Genomic DNA, 16960 nt, shown 5'->3' on the forward strand with positions numbered 1-16960 from the left:
ACCCTGCTGTCATTCCTGGCCCATGCAGGTGGCCACATGGACACAATGAGGGCATAAGGTGAACATATGCTGACGAGTACGACTGGAGCTGGTGCTTAGTCGAACTGAACGAGTGTCCACTCCTTTAAAAGACCTCCGGTTGAAAAATGTTTAAAAAGTGGCAATAAAACTTTGTCCATTTTGATATACCAGTGCCAGTATATACTTCCTCAAAATAGTCAGAATTAATCTAAGATAACTCAAGAAATCAGTCATAAATTTTGACGCTTTTGCTGAGGAGATCTTCGTCTGCCAATTTTACATCTAACTAAGATGTTTGGTGCAGTATTTCTTAATGAAGAAATGTGCATGAAAACCGGTCGTCTCGTTGAATGTGTCACATCTGCTCCTGCAACGCCCTCTACTGGTCATCCTGTGTCTCTTTGACTTGCCGCCTCCCCCAGTGCTCTTTTCCTCTCTGTGTTTGTGTGTGGGCGGAGACAAGTGTGCTGGAGTCGGAGCAGATCCTCACCAGCTGCAACCCGTTCCATAATCAAGACATCTATAAATACTCAGTCCTGCCACTTCCCCACTGCCAGATCGTAATCTCTGCTCAGTCAGTCTACGCTTCTAGCTATTTGTTACTACTCAGATCCTGTTACCCCCGCTGTGCCTGTTTCCCTACCTGACGCTGTTTTTCCGCTCCACTACAGTTCTGCCCGCTCTGACTCTGGTCCCTGTCTCCTGTCCCACGTCTCGTCATCCTGCTACTCTGTCCTGGATTCCCCACTCCATTACTCCTCTGGATTCCTCCCCGGACCTGCTTACCCTATCTCAACCCCTCTCGCTCCAACCTCAGCCTCCGAACCTGGTCTCCAGCAACCCGCCCGAGCTTCCTCTGACCTGCACTCCATCGTCCCCCTGTGTTCCAATAAATATCTTGGTTACTTCATCCCCGTCTCCTTGTCTGAGTCTGCTCGTGGGTTCACCCGTTCCGCTCCGCCTAACAGTACGATCTGGCCCTAGAGATGAACCCAGCAGACTCTGCTACTCTCCACCAAACCCTCGTCGGCCAAGGCGCCCTGCTCGAGCGACATGACCAAGCCCTGAAGACCCTTCTGGAGCACATCAAGGAGTTTTCACAGAGCCTGTCTGACTTACTGGGCCGACCCCTCGCTCAGAGCTCACAACCAGTTCCTAGTCCTTCTCCTCCGCTCCGGGAGCCGTTTGTTCTGACTCCCGAGCGTTATGATGGCAACCTCGGAGCTTGCAGAGCCTTTTTGGTACAATGTTCACTAGTATTTGAGCAACAGCCCTACTCTTATGCTAGTGAACTGGCCAAGATGTATTTTCTGATTGGCTGCCTCCGTGGAGCAGCGCTTTCCTGGGCCACGGCAGTTTGGGAGAGACAGTCCCCCATCTGCTTCTAATACTCCAGATTCACGGAGGAGATGAAGGTCTTCGAGCACCCGGTCTGTGGTAAGGATGCCGCTAAATGACTCCTGTCCCTCTGTCAAGGCCCCCATAGTGTTGCTGAGATGGCATGTGAGTTTCGCACCCTCGCCGCTGAGAGCGGCTGGAATGAGGAGGCCCTTCAGGGAGCATTCCGGAACACACTCACTGAGACCCTCATGGATGAGTTGGTGTTCAGGGATGAGCCTGATGGACTTGATGAACTCACCTCTCTCGCTATCCACATCAACAACCGTCTCCGTGAGTGTCGGATGGAGAGGGTAGGTAGGGTTTCATGTCCCATAACATCTGCTTCAGTGCCTTGCCCTTCTTCTCTGACTGCATCCCATCCACAGGCATGTCCAGATCCTGAACCCATGCAGCTGGGCAGGGCCCGTCTCTCTCCAGAGGAGAGGCAACAACGAATCGGCACTAAGAGCTGCCTATACTGTGGCCAGGTTGGTCACTTTGTCTCCACTTGTTCCCTGCGTCCAGTAAAATAGGGGGCTCGGCAGTAGTGGGGGATATACTGTTGAGACAAACCGCCTGGCCATCTTCCCCCAGACCCCTGCATGAAGGCAACCTTGTGTGGCAGAGTCAGGCTTTTCCTCTGTCTGCTCTCATCAATTCCAGCGCCGACGAGCGCTTCCTGGACTGAGGTGTCGTTACCCAGTTGTGCCTGGACACTGTTACACTCGATTCACCCCTCGATGCCAAGGCTCTCAATGGAAAGCTCCTCGCCTGTGTCTGTGAGAGAACCGTCCCTGTCATCCTGCGTCTCTCTGGAAATCACCAGGAAAAGATCAGTTTCCACATAATCGACTGTCCTTACTCTTCCCTGGTTCTTGGCCATCCATGGTTAAAGCTACACAACCCACAGACTGACTGGACCGCCGGAAAGGTCACCACTTGGAGTTAATTTTGTCACTAATTGTTTACATTCGGCCCTTCCCCCTGCCTTGTCTGTGCCTCAGTTCATTCCAGAACCTCCGGACCTGTCATCTGTTCCTCCCGAGTATCACGATCTAGCTCCTGTGTTCAGCAAGCACCACGCCCTGTCGCTGCCGCCTCATCGGCCGTACGACTGCGCCATTGATCTCCAGCCTGGAGCTCCTCTCCCCAGTAGCCGGTTGTTAAACCTCTCTCATCCCGAGCAAGAGGCTATGGAGAGTTACATCCAGGATTCTCTGGTTGCAGGACTTATCAAGCCATCTTCCTCCCCGGTGGGTGCTGGGTTTTTCTTTGTGAAGAAGGATGGGTCACTGAGGCCGTGCATGGACTTCCGTGGGCTGAATAATATCACTGTTAAGAACATTTACCCCTTGCCACTCATCAGCTCTGCTTTTTCCCCCCTCCATGGTGCCACGGTGTTTACCAAATTCGACCTCTGGAATATCTACCACCTTGACCGCAAAAGAAGACTGCATTCAACACACCACTTGGTCACTGAGTATTTGGTCACGCCCCTGCTGTTTTCCAGAACCTAGTCAATGACGTGCTGAGGGATGTGATTGGATGCTTCGTTTTTGTCTATTTAGATGACATCCTGATTTTTTTCCAAGGACCCTGAGGCTCACCAGCAACACGTTCTTCCACTGACCTGTACTCCATCTTCCCCCCTGTGTTCCAATAAATACCTTGGTTACTTAATCCCCGTCTCCTTGTCTGAGTCTGCTCTTGGGTTTCGCTCCACCTAACAGAATGACAACAAATACTTTTTTTTAATAATCCCTACTTTTGGAGACTTCGCCTCCAAACTTAAAAAAAAAAACTCACCGAAGTCCAAAATGAACAAAAACGATACAAAATGTCGTCATAATGCACAAACTCTTCTGAACTGTTAAGGTTGGGAAGCATGCTGACACCTTTAGTTAGTGGGGAGACAGATAATGTAGCCTACAGTGCGAGATTCAACAGCCTAGAGCAGGGTTTCCCAGCTGGTGTTCCGCGGGCCGAATTTGGCCCGTTGGTGGTTTTATTTGCAACCCTCCGAAGTTTTCTGAGCAAAAAATAAATAAAACAAAGACTGTAAAAACACCAGGAAATCAGCCCCAAGTGACTTTAATTTTGGAAATCTGTTTCCAAGTAGGCCCACGCTTAACAGGGACACGTGATCGTATACAAATGTAAGCAAGGTTTGAAATGATTGTTAGTCAAACATTCTGTTTGGACTTCTGGTGGTCAATTTACATTCTACAAATGATTCGTTATGTTCCGGCCCCCCGACCAACCACTCACTCAAGAAAAAATTGGCGCACGGCTGAATCTAGTTGATGATCCCTGGGATAGCGGCACCATCTCAATGTAGAGCAGAGGAGGCTGGTGGGCGGAGCTATAGGAGGACGGGAAAATTATATTGGCTGGAATGGAATCAATGGAATGGTACCGGACACATCAAAGACATGGAAACAACGTGTTTGACTCTGTTTCATTGATTCCATTCCAGCCATTACAATGACCACATCCTCCTATAGCTCCTCCCACCAGCCTTCTTGGACGTAGAGCATGTGGAGTCTTTCATATCAGCTGGTGTACACATCACATCCACACACACAAATATACATTGGTACATACTGTAAACCGTTTCAGCTGGGTGGAGTGATACACAGCAATCCCAGACAGCAAGGCACCTAAACAGAGCCTCATCCACATTTCCTCCTCCGCTCCCTCATTCCCCCTCCTTTGCTCCCTCTTTCCCTCTCCTTGTACTCCCTCTCCACCTCTCCCTTCTGCCTCTGGCCTGTGATCCCTCACCCAGTGAAGCCCTCCTCCCTGCAGGCTGTCTCTGCTCTGCCCGTCAGGGGAGACTGTGGTGGAGCTTCATGTACCAACCAGCGCCTGTCTCTGCCGGGGCCCACAGTCACCACACCCACTGCATTCCTCTACACACACACCCAGGGCTCCTGGAAGGCCTAAGGGGAGGCTCTGAGGAGAGGAGAGCTGATGGGAATGCACAGTCCACAGAGGATAGACTGGTGCAATACTGCAGTTAGTCTTTCACATCACTATGTTGAATATGTACTTTGTGCCTATATTGTGTTTCATCATGTAGTATGTTATATTTCCATCTCATTTTATTGCTCTGCTTCAATAGCCCCGACAGGTCCACTCTCCAAAAATTGAGATGACATAGCTCAGGGGGATTTGATTCGGTTCACTCAATATCAAAATAAACCTGCAGCCAAGCAGAGTAACTGGAAAAACAGCGCATGGAAAAGAAGACACTTGAGCGAAAAAAAAATAGAAAAATCAGCAAAAAGGGGGAATTATCTCCACAGCTGTCTGTGGAACAGGAAGTCTCTCCCAGAGAGGCGGCTCCGCAGGGCCTGATCACAGAGGCAGGGCAGGAAGTCACACAAAAAGACAGGAAGTGAACGCCAGCTCCAGGAAGTGAGTTTTGCAGCTTCGGCTCCATGAAGTCTGGACCCTGAAGCGAGAGAGGAGGGAGAGAGGGCATCACAACATCAGAGAGGGAGAAATGGAAGAGAAGAGATAGATACAGGGAAAAATGAGGGGTAGATAGATAAAGAGGGAATGGAAGAGAGAGAGAGCAGGGCCTAGTTATGGCAGTGACAGCTATCTCCACAGAACCAGCTGTGTCATTCACTGAGTCCTGATGCTCTGTTGCTGAGCTCCCTGCTTTAAATGGATGCATCGTGTCACCACTAACATCCTCTTAACCCCCCCCCCACACACACACACACAAGAATACGCAGACAGAGATACACATGAAAGAACACACATAGTACTCACTTAAACACAAGTAAAAACAGCACTGACTGTGTTTTGTTCCATGCATAAATTAAGTGTTATCCATGCCATGCTGTATGAATGCATGAGAAACAAAAAGGGCACAGCAAATAAGCCTTAATGAAATGCAGCATTTGCCCAATACATAACACACATTACATAGTATAATAAACAATAACTATCATAAGATTTATTCATATTTCATCGTTACAAAGTGGGATAAAAATGTATTAGTTGTCATTATTTTGTCGATTATCTACACATTATACACTAATGTCAGAGTGGAAGGAAAATTCTATAATAAAATGTATTATCATGACAATGACCTGGATTGTTTGCCCATTATTCTTTTCAAAATTCTTCAAGCTCAGTCAAGTTGGTTGTTGATCATTTTCAAGCAGATTTAAGTCAAAACTGTAACTCAGCTAATGAGGAACATATTGTCCTGCTGAAAGGTGAATGTGTCTCCCAGTGTCAAGTGGAAAGAAGACTGAACCAGGTTTTCTTCTAGGATTGCGCCTGTGCTAAGCTCCATTCCGTTTCTTTTTAACCTGTAAAACTCCACAGTCCTTTCTGAAGACAAGCATACCCATAACATGATGTAGCCACCACCATGCTTGAAAATGTGGAGAGTGGTGTGTTGTGTTGGATTTGCCCCAAACATAACCCTTTGTTTTCAGGACAAAAAGTAAATTTCTTTGCCACATTTTTTGGAGTGTTACTTTAGTGCCTTGTTGCAAACAGGATATATGTTTTTGAATATTTTTTATTCTGTACCTTCTTTGTGGAGTAACTACATTGTTTTTGATCCATTCTCAGTTTTGTCCTATCACAGCTATTTATCAGAACTCAGGATAAGATCCAAGTGCAGACAGCCAGAATCATAGATGTTTATTGACCCAAACAGGGGGCAGGCAAAAGACAGGTCAAGGCAGGCAGAGGTCCGTAATCCAGGGCAGTCATAAAGGTACAGAACGGCTGGCAGGCTCGGGGTCAGGGCAGGCAGAGGTCCGTAATCGGGTCAGAGTCAGGCAGGTACTGAACGGCAGGCAGAATGGCCAGAACCGGGGAAACTAGGAAACAGAAACTTGAGAAAACAGGAAGACAGGAAAGAATACTGGTAAGACTTGACAAGACAAGACAAACTGGCAACAGACAAACAGAGAACACAGGTATAAATGCCCAGGGGATAATGAGGAAGATGGGCGACATCTGGAGGGGGGTGCAGAGAAGCACAAAGACCGGTGAAACTGATCAGGGTGTGACATCATTAAACTCTGTAACTGTTTTTAAATCACCATTGACACCATGGTGAAATCCTTGAGCGGTTTCCTTTCTCTCTGGCAACTCAGTTTGGAAGGACTCCTATTTACTGTAATAGCTTCACAGGGATAGTCAGCGTCTGCTTTTTATTTACATGTTTTACCCATCTACCAATCAGTGCCTTTCCTACCAAGACATTGGCAAAGCACCCAGGTCTTTGTTGTTGAATCTGTGCATTGAAGTACACTACTAAAGTGAGGGACCTTACATATAATTGTATGTGTGGGTACAGTGAGGTAAATCCATTTCAATACCACTTTATAATGCAACAAAATGTGAAAAAATCACTTACCTATGATAGGCACTATATATCATCTGCATTTTATGTTTTACATGTATGAATGGCTCCAGTCACAACAGTGTGTCCCTCCTCCCATCCATCAAACACACCTGTGCTCACAGATTTGCTTAATTAACCTGCATGCATTGTGCATGTAAATAGAGTGTGTTGGCATGGTTGAGGAGGTGCTAACTTCCTCTGGGCTGCACCTGGCCCTGGACCTGCTGATCTGATTTGCACAGACAGATCCAGAGACAGGAGGGGGGAACAGGAGAGGTGTTAATGGGATAAGGACTGGTCATTGTGGGGTACTTAAGCAACAATTGCCAATAGGAACAACAGATGAAGCCTCATTGTGCTACTGTTACCGATGTGACCAATGTCAGGTTCCATCATATTCTTCAGAGACACAAAGTCTCATGACACAACTGGTGGATCGTACCCTCTAATAAAACCATTTCTGTTATCCTCTTTTTTACTGTAAAAAAAATACAATCACAAAAACAGCCACTCCCTCAAGCTAGTAACATTTCTATCAATAACGCATTCATACATCTTGACCGTGGGATTAGAATATGTAGGATGTTATATTCCATGAACAAACTCATAAAAAGATGGCTATGAATCTGCCTCTCAATTCATAAATAGCCTGAAATTCCACGGGGAAAAACTTGAAACGACATTTGGGGAAATTTGCGCCTTTATTTCTAAAAACGTGCATAGAGAGAGGCAGAAGTAGGATGACGTCTCCATCAACCAGATACAGAGATGATATCTGTACCACCATTCAACCACACACCCTGAATGAAGGCTCACCTGTTTAAAGCAAAGGAATGAAAAGCCATGAACTCCTCATATCAGAGCTGATATAAGTAATCTATTGTAATCACCATGGTCAGTCTTCCAAATTTGCTTCAAGCACAGATATCATTTTGGTGTTTTGAGTATGAGACATACAGTCATAACATTTGGGTTTGAGCCTTCCAACAGACATACAGTACCAGCCAAAAGTTTGCACACACCTACTCATTCAAGGGTTTTTCTTTATTTTTACTATTTTCTACATTGTAGAATAATAGTGACGACATCAAAACTATGAAATAACACATATGGAATCATGTAGTAACCAGAAAAGTGTTAAACAAATCTAAATATATTTTAGATTTTAGATTCTTTCAAAGTAGCCACCCTTTACCTTGATGACAGCTTTGCACACTCTTGGCATTCTCTCAACCAGCTTCATGAGGAATGCTTTTCCAACAGTCTTGAAGGAGTTCCCACATGCTGAGCACTTGTTGGCTGCTTTTCCTTCACTCTGAGGTCCAACTCATCCCAAACCATCTCAATTGGGTTGAGGTCGGGTGATTGTGGAGGCCAGGTCATCTGATGCAGTACTCCATCACTCTCGTTCTTGGTCAAATAGCCCTTAAATAGCCTGGAGGTGTGTTGGGTCATTGTCCTGTTGAAAACAAATGATAGTCCCACTAAGCGCAAACCAGATGGGATGGCGTATCGATACAGAATGCTGTGGTAGCAATGCTGGTTAAGTGGGCCTTGAATTCTAAATAAATCACTGACAGTGTCACCAGCAAAGCACCCCCACACCATCACACCTCCTTCTTCATGCTTCACGGTGGGAACCACACATGTGGAGATCTTCCGTTCACCTACTCCGCGTCTCACAAAGACACGGCCATTAGAACCAAAAATCTCACATTTGGACTCATCAGACCAAAGGACAGAAGGAAAAGCAGCCAACAAGTGCTCAGCATATGTGGGAACTCCTTCAAGACGGTTGGAAAAGCATTCCTCATGAAGCTGGTTGAGAGAATGCCAAGAGTGTGCAAAGCTGTCGTCAAGGCAAAGGGTGGCTACTTTGAAGAATCTAAAATATATTTTGATTTGTTTAACACTTTTTTGGTTACTACAGGATTCCATATGTGTTACTAAATAGTTTTGATGTCTTCACTATTATGATACAATGTAGAAAATAGTAAAAGTAAAGAAAAACCCTTGAATGAGTAGGTGTGATACTATTACACAGCAAATACAACCCGTTAATTAAACTTTTGACTGGTACTGTAATTCACCACAGATTTAAACAACAAAGCCCAATAATATTTGAAACAATCTCTGTAATCATATTTCTGAAAGTAAGTGCACCTGGCTATCTACACAGAGCTGTATTTGGCCATGTATTTTATTATAATGACTTAGTGATGGTACTTTGGGTGGCTATCACGTGTTGTTTCAGTCTCATTTTCAAGTTAGCGCTGTGATCACCTTGCCATCGCGTTCCAGAGGGTTTTCACTCTCTGCACAAAGAGAGAAGGGCATTAGTCCACAAGAAAGACCAGCTTTGGCTTCCTAAAGAAAGCAGAGGTTTAGCTCTTTCACTTCCATAGCATTGTTATGCTAAGGGAGGCTTTAGAATAAAAATTGACCATTAGCATCTGAAGAAGACCCAACATCTGAGGGAAACGTCTTTAGGGCGCACATAAAAGGATCCGTCCATTCTCTCACTCCCTCTCCTCTCTCTCTCTCACTCACTCTTTCCTCACTCAACTCTCATCTCTCTATTCGAGGTTCATTCTCTTTCTGTTTTGGCGGGAAGAGGGGGTTTGGCAAATTCATCTCTTGGATGAAAGGTGTTATTTTCCATATGAATATCTATACTCTAGTTTGACATGCATATAACATGTATTTCCACTAAAATGCCATTCACTGTTAAACACTAGAGAGTCATCATAACGTGTGAGTAGAATCAATGATTCACCCTCCTCACAGAGACATGATGTTACCATGTTGTAGTGAAGATACAGGTGAAGCCATATGAAGAACGTGTTAGTCAGTAGAGATCGATCCATGACGGGCATGTTCAACGGGTTGTATTTGCTGTGTAATAGTATCAGTACCAGTCAGTAGTCCTATACGGGTAATGTGTATCATTCCTCAGGTATCATTAGTCCATTAGGCCTGCTGCAGTAAACACTATGGTCATGCCACTGGCTTGTGACCTGGTCTGACTGGGTCTACTCCTCCAGGATGGGTGGGAGTCCAGAGGCAGCTGTGTGATGAGTCACGGCTGCTGCACTCACACGTCATCTGGGGAGGAACGAAGAGGCGTTCCCCTGGTCCAGAGCTGGACCAGAGCAGGCAGAATCCTCTGACCTAAAAAGATACTGTATACACAGAGAGCATGTGTGTGTGGAGAAAAATTCAGTCCCATTCAAAACCCTATTTTCCCTAACCCCTAACCCTAACCCTAAACTTAACCCAAAAACCTCATCTTAACCCTAACCCTAAACCTAACCTTAGCTCCTAACCCTAACATGTAACGTAATTCTAACCCTAACACAAATTCTAACCTTAACCCCCTAGAAATAGCATTTGACCTTGTGGGGACTAACAAAATGTCAGTTGGTCCACACACACACACACACACACACACACACACACACACACACACACACACACACACACACACACACACACACACACACACACACACACACACACACACACACACACACACACACACACACACACACACACACACACACACACACACACACACTAGAATCTGGAAAATAAAAATGATGGATCATTATCAGTACCTATGTGATGAAAGTACTATCATCGATGTCACAAGCTGTGTTTTTACACATAGGGTGTGGCCCGGCAGGGTGATTACAACACTTACCTGAGGCCGTCAGGTTTCTGTGGAATAGAAAAGATTATTAAATGACATGCAGCACAAGCAGATTCGGGGAAGAGGGCATGAGTAACGCCTGCACCTGCACCTACTCAGGGTGTTTCACTGGAGCCAGGGCGGTGAGAGAGTGGAAGGGGAGAGGGAAGGGCGAGTAGGGGGGGGTGAATTTTCAAGGACAGGGAAGATGTTGTGAAATAATATTGCGCATGTGGCTGGACAGCTGCAGAGGGAGTGAATCGCTCCATGTGCAAGAACATGAGTCATCAGGAGAGTTCCTCTGACCTAGGCTCAGACTCAAATCTTTTCCCTCTTCCCCCCTTCTCTCCCTCACTCCATCCATGCCTCTCCCCCTTTATCACAGGTGCAAATAGGGAAGTAAGCCAAGAGATTACACACACACACACACACACACACACACACACACACACACACACACACACACACACACACACACACACACACACACACACACACACACACACACACACACACACACACACACACACACACACACACACACACACACACACACACACTCTCTCTCTGCATCATCATGAGATCATGTAGCACATGTGACATACTGTTCAGAAACTTCCTTCCTGCCCTTCAACCACAGGTGGCTCCAAAGCAGAGCATTCCCTAGCATGTTGTTACTGATGACTGATGTCTCACTGCAATAGATAATGGAAGTGGCCTCATCGTCTTGGAAATTTTGAATCATCACAATATTGCATTAGTCACATGAGTAAGTATAGTCTTCTTCATATTATTTCCAGCTCAAGTGGATCACTTTGCGATTGTGTTAAGGTTCAATACACCAATGTTTGTAAAAGTGTCACACAAAAACAAGGAAGGTTCGCTGAGGCAAGTCGTAGTGGGTGGTTTGGGTTGGCACACTCCACTAATCCTGTTGTGTTACACACTACATTGTCATTCTCCCAGAGTAGGATATGGGGAAAGCGATCTGTGAAATCTGTGAAACTATTTACATTTACATTTACATTTAAGTCATTTAGCAGACGCTCTTATCCAGAGCGACTTACAAATTGGTGCATTCACCTTATGACATCCAGTGGAACAACCACTTTACAATAGTGCATCTAAATCTTTTAAGGGGGGGGGGGGGGGTCAGAAGGATTACTTTATCCTATCCTAGGTATTCCTTGAAGAGGTGGGGTTTCAGGTGTCTCCGGAAGGTGGTGATTGACTCCGCTGTCCTGGCGTCGTGAGGGAGTTTGTTCCACCATTGGGGTGCCAGAGCAGCGAACAGTTTTGACTGGGCTGAGCGGGAACTGTACTTCCTCAGTGGTAGGGAGGCGAGCAGGCCAGAGGTGGATGAACGCAGTGCCCTTGTTTGGGTGTAGGGCCTGATCAGAGCCTGAAGGTACTGAGGTGCCGTTCCCCTCACAGCTCCGTAGGCAAGCACCATGGTCTTGTAGCGGATGCGAGCTTCAACTGGAAGCCAGTGGAGAGAGCGGAGGAGCGGGGTGACGTGAGAGAACTTGGGAAGGTTGAACACCAGACGGGCTGCGGCGTTCTGGATGAGTTGTAGGGGTTTAATGGCACAGGCAGGGAGCCCAGCCAACAGCGAGTTGCAGTAATCCAGACGGGAGATGACAAGTGCCTGGATTAGGACCTGCGCCGCTTCCTGTGTGAGGCAGGGTCGTACTCTGCGGATGTTGTAGAGCATGAACCTACAGGAACGGGCCACCGCCTTGATGTTAGTTGAGAACGACAGGGTGTTGTCCAGGATCACGCCAAGGTTCTTAGCGCTCTGGGAGGAGGACACAATGGAGTTGTCAACCGTGATGGCGAGATCATGGAACGGGCAGTCCTTCCCCGGGAGGAAGAGCAGCTCCGTCTTGCCGAGGTTCAGCTTGAGGTGGTGGTCCGTCATCCACACTGATATGTCTGCCAGACATGCAGAGATGCGATTCGCCACCTGGTCATCAGAAGGGGGAAAGGAGAAGATTAATTGTGTGTCGTCTGCATAGCAATGATAGGAGAGACCATGTGAGGTTATGACAGAGCCAAGTGACTTGGTGTATAGCGAGAATAGGAGAGGGCCTAGAACAGAGCCCTGGGGGACACCAGTGGTGAGAGCACGTGGTGAGGAGACAGATTCTCGCCACGCCACCTGGTAGGAGCGACCTGTCAGGTAGGACGCAATCCAAGCGTGGGCCGCGCCGGAGATGCCCAACTCGGAGAGGGTGGAGAGGAGGATCTGATGGTTCACAGTATCGAAGGCAGCCGATAGGTCTAGGAGGATGAGAGCAGAGGAGAGAGAGTTAGCTTTAGCAGTGCGGAGCGCCTCCGTGATACAGAGAAGAGCAGTCTCAGTTGAATGACTAGTCTTGAAACCTGACTGATTTGGATCAAGAAGGTCATTCTGAGAGAGATAGCGGGAGAGCTGGCCAAGGACGGCACGTTCGAGAGTTTTGGAGAGAAAAGAAAGAAGGGATACTGGTCTGTAGTTGTTGACATCGGAGGGATCGAGTGTAGGTTTTTTCAGCAGGGGTGCAACTCTCGCTCTCTTGAAGACGGAAGGGACGTAGCCAGCGGTCAAGGATGAGTTGATGAGCGAGGTGAGGTAAGGGAGAAGGTCTCCGGAAATGGTCTGGAGAAGAGAGGAGGGGATAGGGTCAAGCGGGCAGGTTGTTGGGCGGCCGGCCGTCACAAGACGCGAGATTTCATCTGGAGAGAGAGGGGAGAAAGAGGTCAGAGCACAGGGTAGGGCAGTGTGAGCAGAACCAGCGGTGTCGTTTGACTTAGCAAACGAGGATCGGATGTCGTCGACCTTCTTTTCAAAATGGTTGACGAAGTCATCTGCAGAGAGGGAGGAGGGGGAGGAGGGGGAGGAGGATTCAGGAGGGAGGAGAAGGTGGCAAAGAGCTTCCTAGGGTTAGAGGCAGATGCTTGGAATTTAGAGTGGTAGAAAGTGGCTTTAGCAGCAGAGACAGAAGAGGAAAATGTAGAGAGGAGGGAGTGAAAGGATGCCAGGTCCGCAGGGAGGCGAGTTTTCCTCCATTTCCGCTCGGCTGCCCGGAGCCCTGTTCTGTGAGCTCGCAATGAGTCGTCGAGCCACGGAGCAGGAGGGGAGGACCGAGCCTGCCTGGAGGATAGGGGACATAGAGAGTCAAAGGATGCAGAAAGGGAGGAGAGGAGGGTTGAGGAGGCAGAATCAGGAGATAGGTTGGAGAAGGTTTGAGCAGAGGGAAGAGATGATAGGATGGAAGAGGAGAGAGTAGCGGGGGAGAGAGAGCGAAGGTTGGGACGGCGCGATACCATCCGAGTAGGGGCAGTGTGGGAAGTGATGGATGAGAGCGAGAGGGAAAAGGATACAAGGTAGTGGTCGGAGACTTGGAGGGGAGTTGCAATGAGGTTAGTGGAAGAACAGCATCTAGTAAAGATGAGGTCAAGCGTATTGCCTGCCTTGTGAGTAGGGGGGAAGGTGAGAGGGTGAGGTCAAAAGAGGAGAGGAGTGGAAAGAAGGAGGCAGAGAGGAATGAGTCAAAGGTAGACGTGGGGAGGTTAAAGTCACCCAGAACTGTGAGAGGTGAGCCGTCCTCAGGAAAGGAGCTTATCAGGGCATCAAGCTCATTGATGAACTCTCCAAGGGAACCTGGAGGGCGATAAATGATAAGGATGTTAAGCTTGAAAGGGCTGGTAACTGTGACAGCATGGAATTCAAAGGAGGCGATAGACAGATGGGTAAGGGGAGAAAGGGAGAAAGACCACTTGGGAGAGATGAGGATCCCGGTGCCGCCACCCCGCTGACCAGAAGCTCTCGGGGTGTGCGAGAACACGTGGGCAGACGAGGAGAGAGCAGTAGGAGTAGCAGTGTTATCTGTGGTGATCCATGTTTCCGTCAGTGCCAAGAAGTCGAGGGACTGGAGGGAAGCATAGGCTGAGATGAACTCTGCCTTGTTGGCCGCAGATCGGCAGTTCCAGAGGCTGCCGGAGACCTGGGACTCCACGTGGGTGGTGCGCGCTGGGACCACCAGGTTAGGGTGGCCGCGGCCACGCGGTGTGAAGCGTTTGTATGGTCTGTGCAGAGAGGAGAGAACAGGGATAGACAGACACATAGTTGACAGGCTACAGAAGAGGCTACGCTAATGCAAAGGAGATTGGAATGACAAGTGAACTACACGTCTCGAATGTTCAGAAAGTTAAGCTTGCGTTGCAGAAATCTTATTGACCAAAATTATTAAAATGATACAGTACTGCGGAAGTGGGCTAGCTAGCAGTGGCTGCGTTGTTGACTTTGTTTGAGAGTGTCGCTGGCTAGGTAACCTCGGTAGCTAGCTATGTAACCTCGGTAACTGGCTCGTTAATTAGTATAAACTACACAATTGTCTTAGATACAAGGACAGCAAAGACAACTATGTAGCTAGCTAACACTACACTAATCAATCGTTCCGTTGATCCGTTGAATGTAATAGTTTCTACAGTGTTGCTATTCGGTGGCTAGCTGGCTAGCGAGCAGTGTTGACTACGTTACGTTACGTTAAAAGGACGAAAAATAGCTGGCTAGCTAACCGAATTAGTCTAAACTACGCAGTTATCTTATTTACATTGACACCCCCCCATCCCCCCTTCGTTTTTACACTGCTGGTACTCGCTGTTTATTATCTATGCATAGTTACTTTACCCCACCTACATGTACAAATAACGTCGACTAACCTGATACCCCCGCACATTGACTCAGTACCGGTACCCCCTGTATATAGCCTTGTTGTACTTTTTTTTAAACTTTAGTTTATTTTGTAAATATTTTATTAACTCTATTTCTTGAACTGCATTGTTGGTTAATGGCTTGTAAGTAAGCATTTCACAGTAAGGTCTACACCTGCTATATTCGGCTCATGTGACAAATTCAAATTTGATTTGATATGGGGAAAGCGATCTGTGAAATTCCCATTGATTAGGGAGGGACACCTCTCCACAGAAGGCTCACAGTGTCTATGTCAATCATAACTACAACTTGAATACATCAGGATGCTAAACCAGCCCTCCAGGGCAGCAGGCAGCGTCATACGACCATGATGAGGCCTGTCCAATATTAGTCTGTGTGGTCCAGCCGCAGGGCCCCTCAGTGTCCCTCTCCTACTTGTCCTCCTTTGATATCAAGTGTTGGAATGGAAGGGAGGGGTGCAGAGTGAGCGGTAAGGGGACATGGGGGGGGGGGGGCTCTCTAGTTGCCAAGCGAACACCATATGGGAAGCTCACTGGTGTTACTGGGAGCCCAGGGCAGTTCCCAGAATTCACATGATAATGAAGCGGAGGGCCATTCAGAGCGCCGACCTAAAGCTGGGCCTAAGAGCTTTCGCTAGCCCCCAACAGCCTGTAGCCTGCATACCCCGGGCACAGCCAGCTTTTCTGCCAGGGACAAAACACCTGTTTGATTTTCCCAGGGCCTGCGAACGACAGAGGAGTGGAGAGGATGGAGGAAGAGGGGGAGGAGGGGAAGGGCCTGCGAAGGAATGTCTCCCTCTCATTCGGTCACTGAGTGTGTACTTCCAATTCACTTCCTCTTTATAATCCTACACCCCTACCCTCACGTGCACACACACACACACACACTGGCGAGTAAAGCCCAGACACACACACACACACTGGCGAGTAAAGCCCAGACACACACACACACACACATACACACCCCTGCTGACCCACACACACCCTCTCTCCCCCTTTGTTAACTCCCTGAAACAATCCCAGGGAGAAGAATGAACTTTCAAACTAGGGCACCTTCTGCTGCATTTAGTTTCACACAAGCGGATTCCTGGAAGTGGGTCCTGGCTTTGTGAGAAGCAGGGCGATGTCCTAGCTGAGCGTGCCTCAGACAACGTGGGAAACACAAGAGCATCATCAAGGTGCTGTTGCCGTTGTGACTGTGAGAGTGGTGCTATGGCTAAGAGAGAGGGGGAGACAGGGAAAAGTAGGGAAGAACAGGGAGTCAGAGGATATGAGGGGAGGGAGATGGGGGAGACAGGGAAACAGACTAGTGTCTTTAGATGTTGAGGGAATGAGGCCGTAGGGAGGGGGGATAGGGGGCTTGTAGGAGAGTCTGTGTTTATGTGGTGGGTACATTCCTTTATCGTGAGAATACAGCCAACACACAGGGACAAACAGGACAGAAGGGCCTGATGAGGCCTCCTTTAATGTCATCAATTAGAGGGCAAAGGTTGTTCACAAACTATCATAACTGTATCACTATTCATAACTGTATCACTAACTGTATCACTAATCATTATAGAGTAATATGTTAAACTGTTATTACATTGGTTTTCATTGTTGTAAAAAGACAAATCTTGCCACTAAAAGACAAATCTCATAGCTATGATAATTAACGACGACAACATTTCTTTGCCTCAAGTTGTCCTGATGAAATATTTAGTTGTATTGTGTAATCAAACAGAGTAGCTCACTTCCTGTGGGCACAGGTGTGCGACTGACTGTGT

General features: G+C 47.5%; 1 long non-coding RNA gene across 1 annotated transcript in view; it reads right to left on the reverse strand.

Annotated features, from left to right (window-relative positions):
• LOC139535596 (uncharacterized) overlaps positions 1-5078 on the reverse strand; it is a 6935-nt gene extending 1857 nt beyond the window's left edge. The window contains exons 1-2 of the long non-coding RNA XR_011667158.1: positions 4006-5078; positions 3069-3124 (exon numbers count right to left, since the gene is read on the reverse strand). This is a non-coding gene — a long non-coding RNA (uncharacterized lncRNA). The remainder of the gene's footprint in view (positions 1-3068; positions 3125-4005) is intronic.
• Between the last annotated feature and the right edge of the window lie 11882 nt (positions 5079-16960).

The sequence above is a fragment of the Salvelinus alpinus genome, chromosome 12 (genome assembly GCF_045679555.1).
Source record: "Salvelinus alpinus chromosome 12, SLU_Salpinus.1, whole genome shotgun sequence".
Classification (NCBI taxonomy): Eukaryota; Metazoa; Chordata; class Actinopteri; order Salmoniformes; family Salmonidae; genus Salvelinus; species Salvelinus alpinus.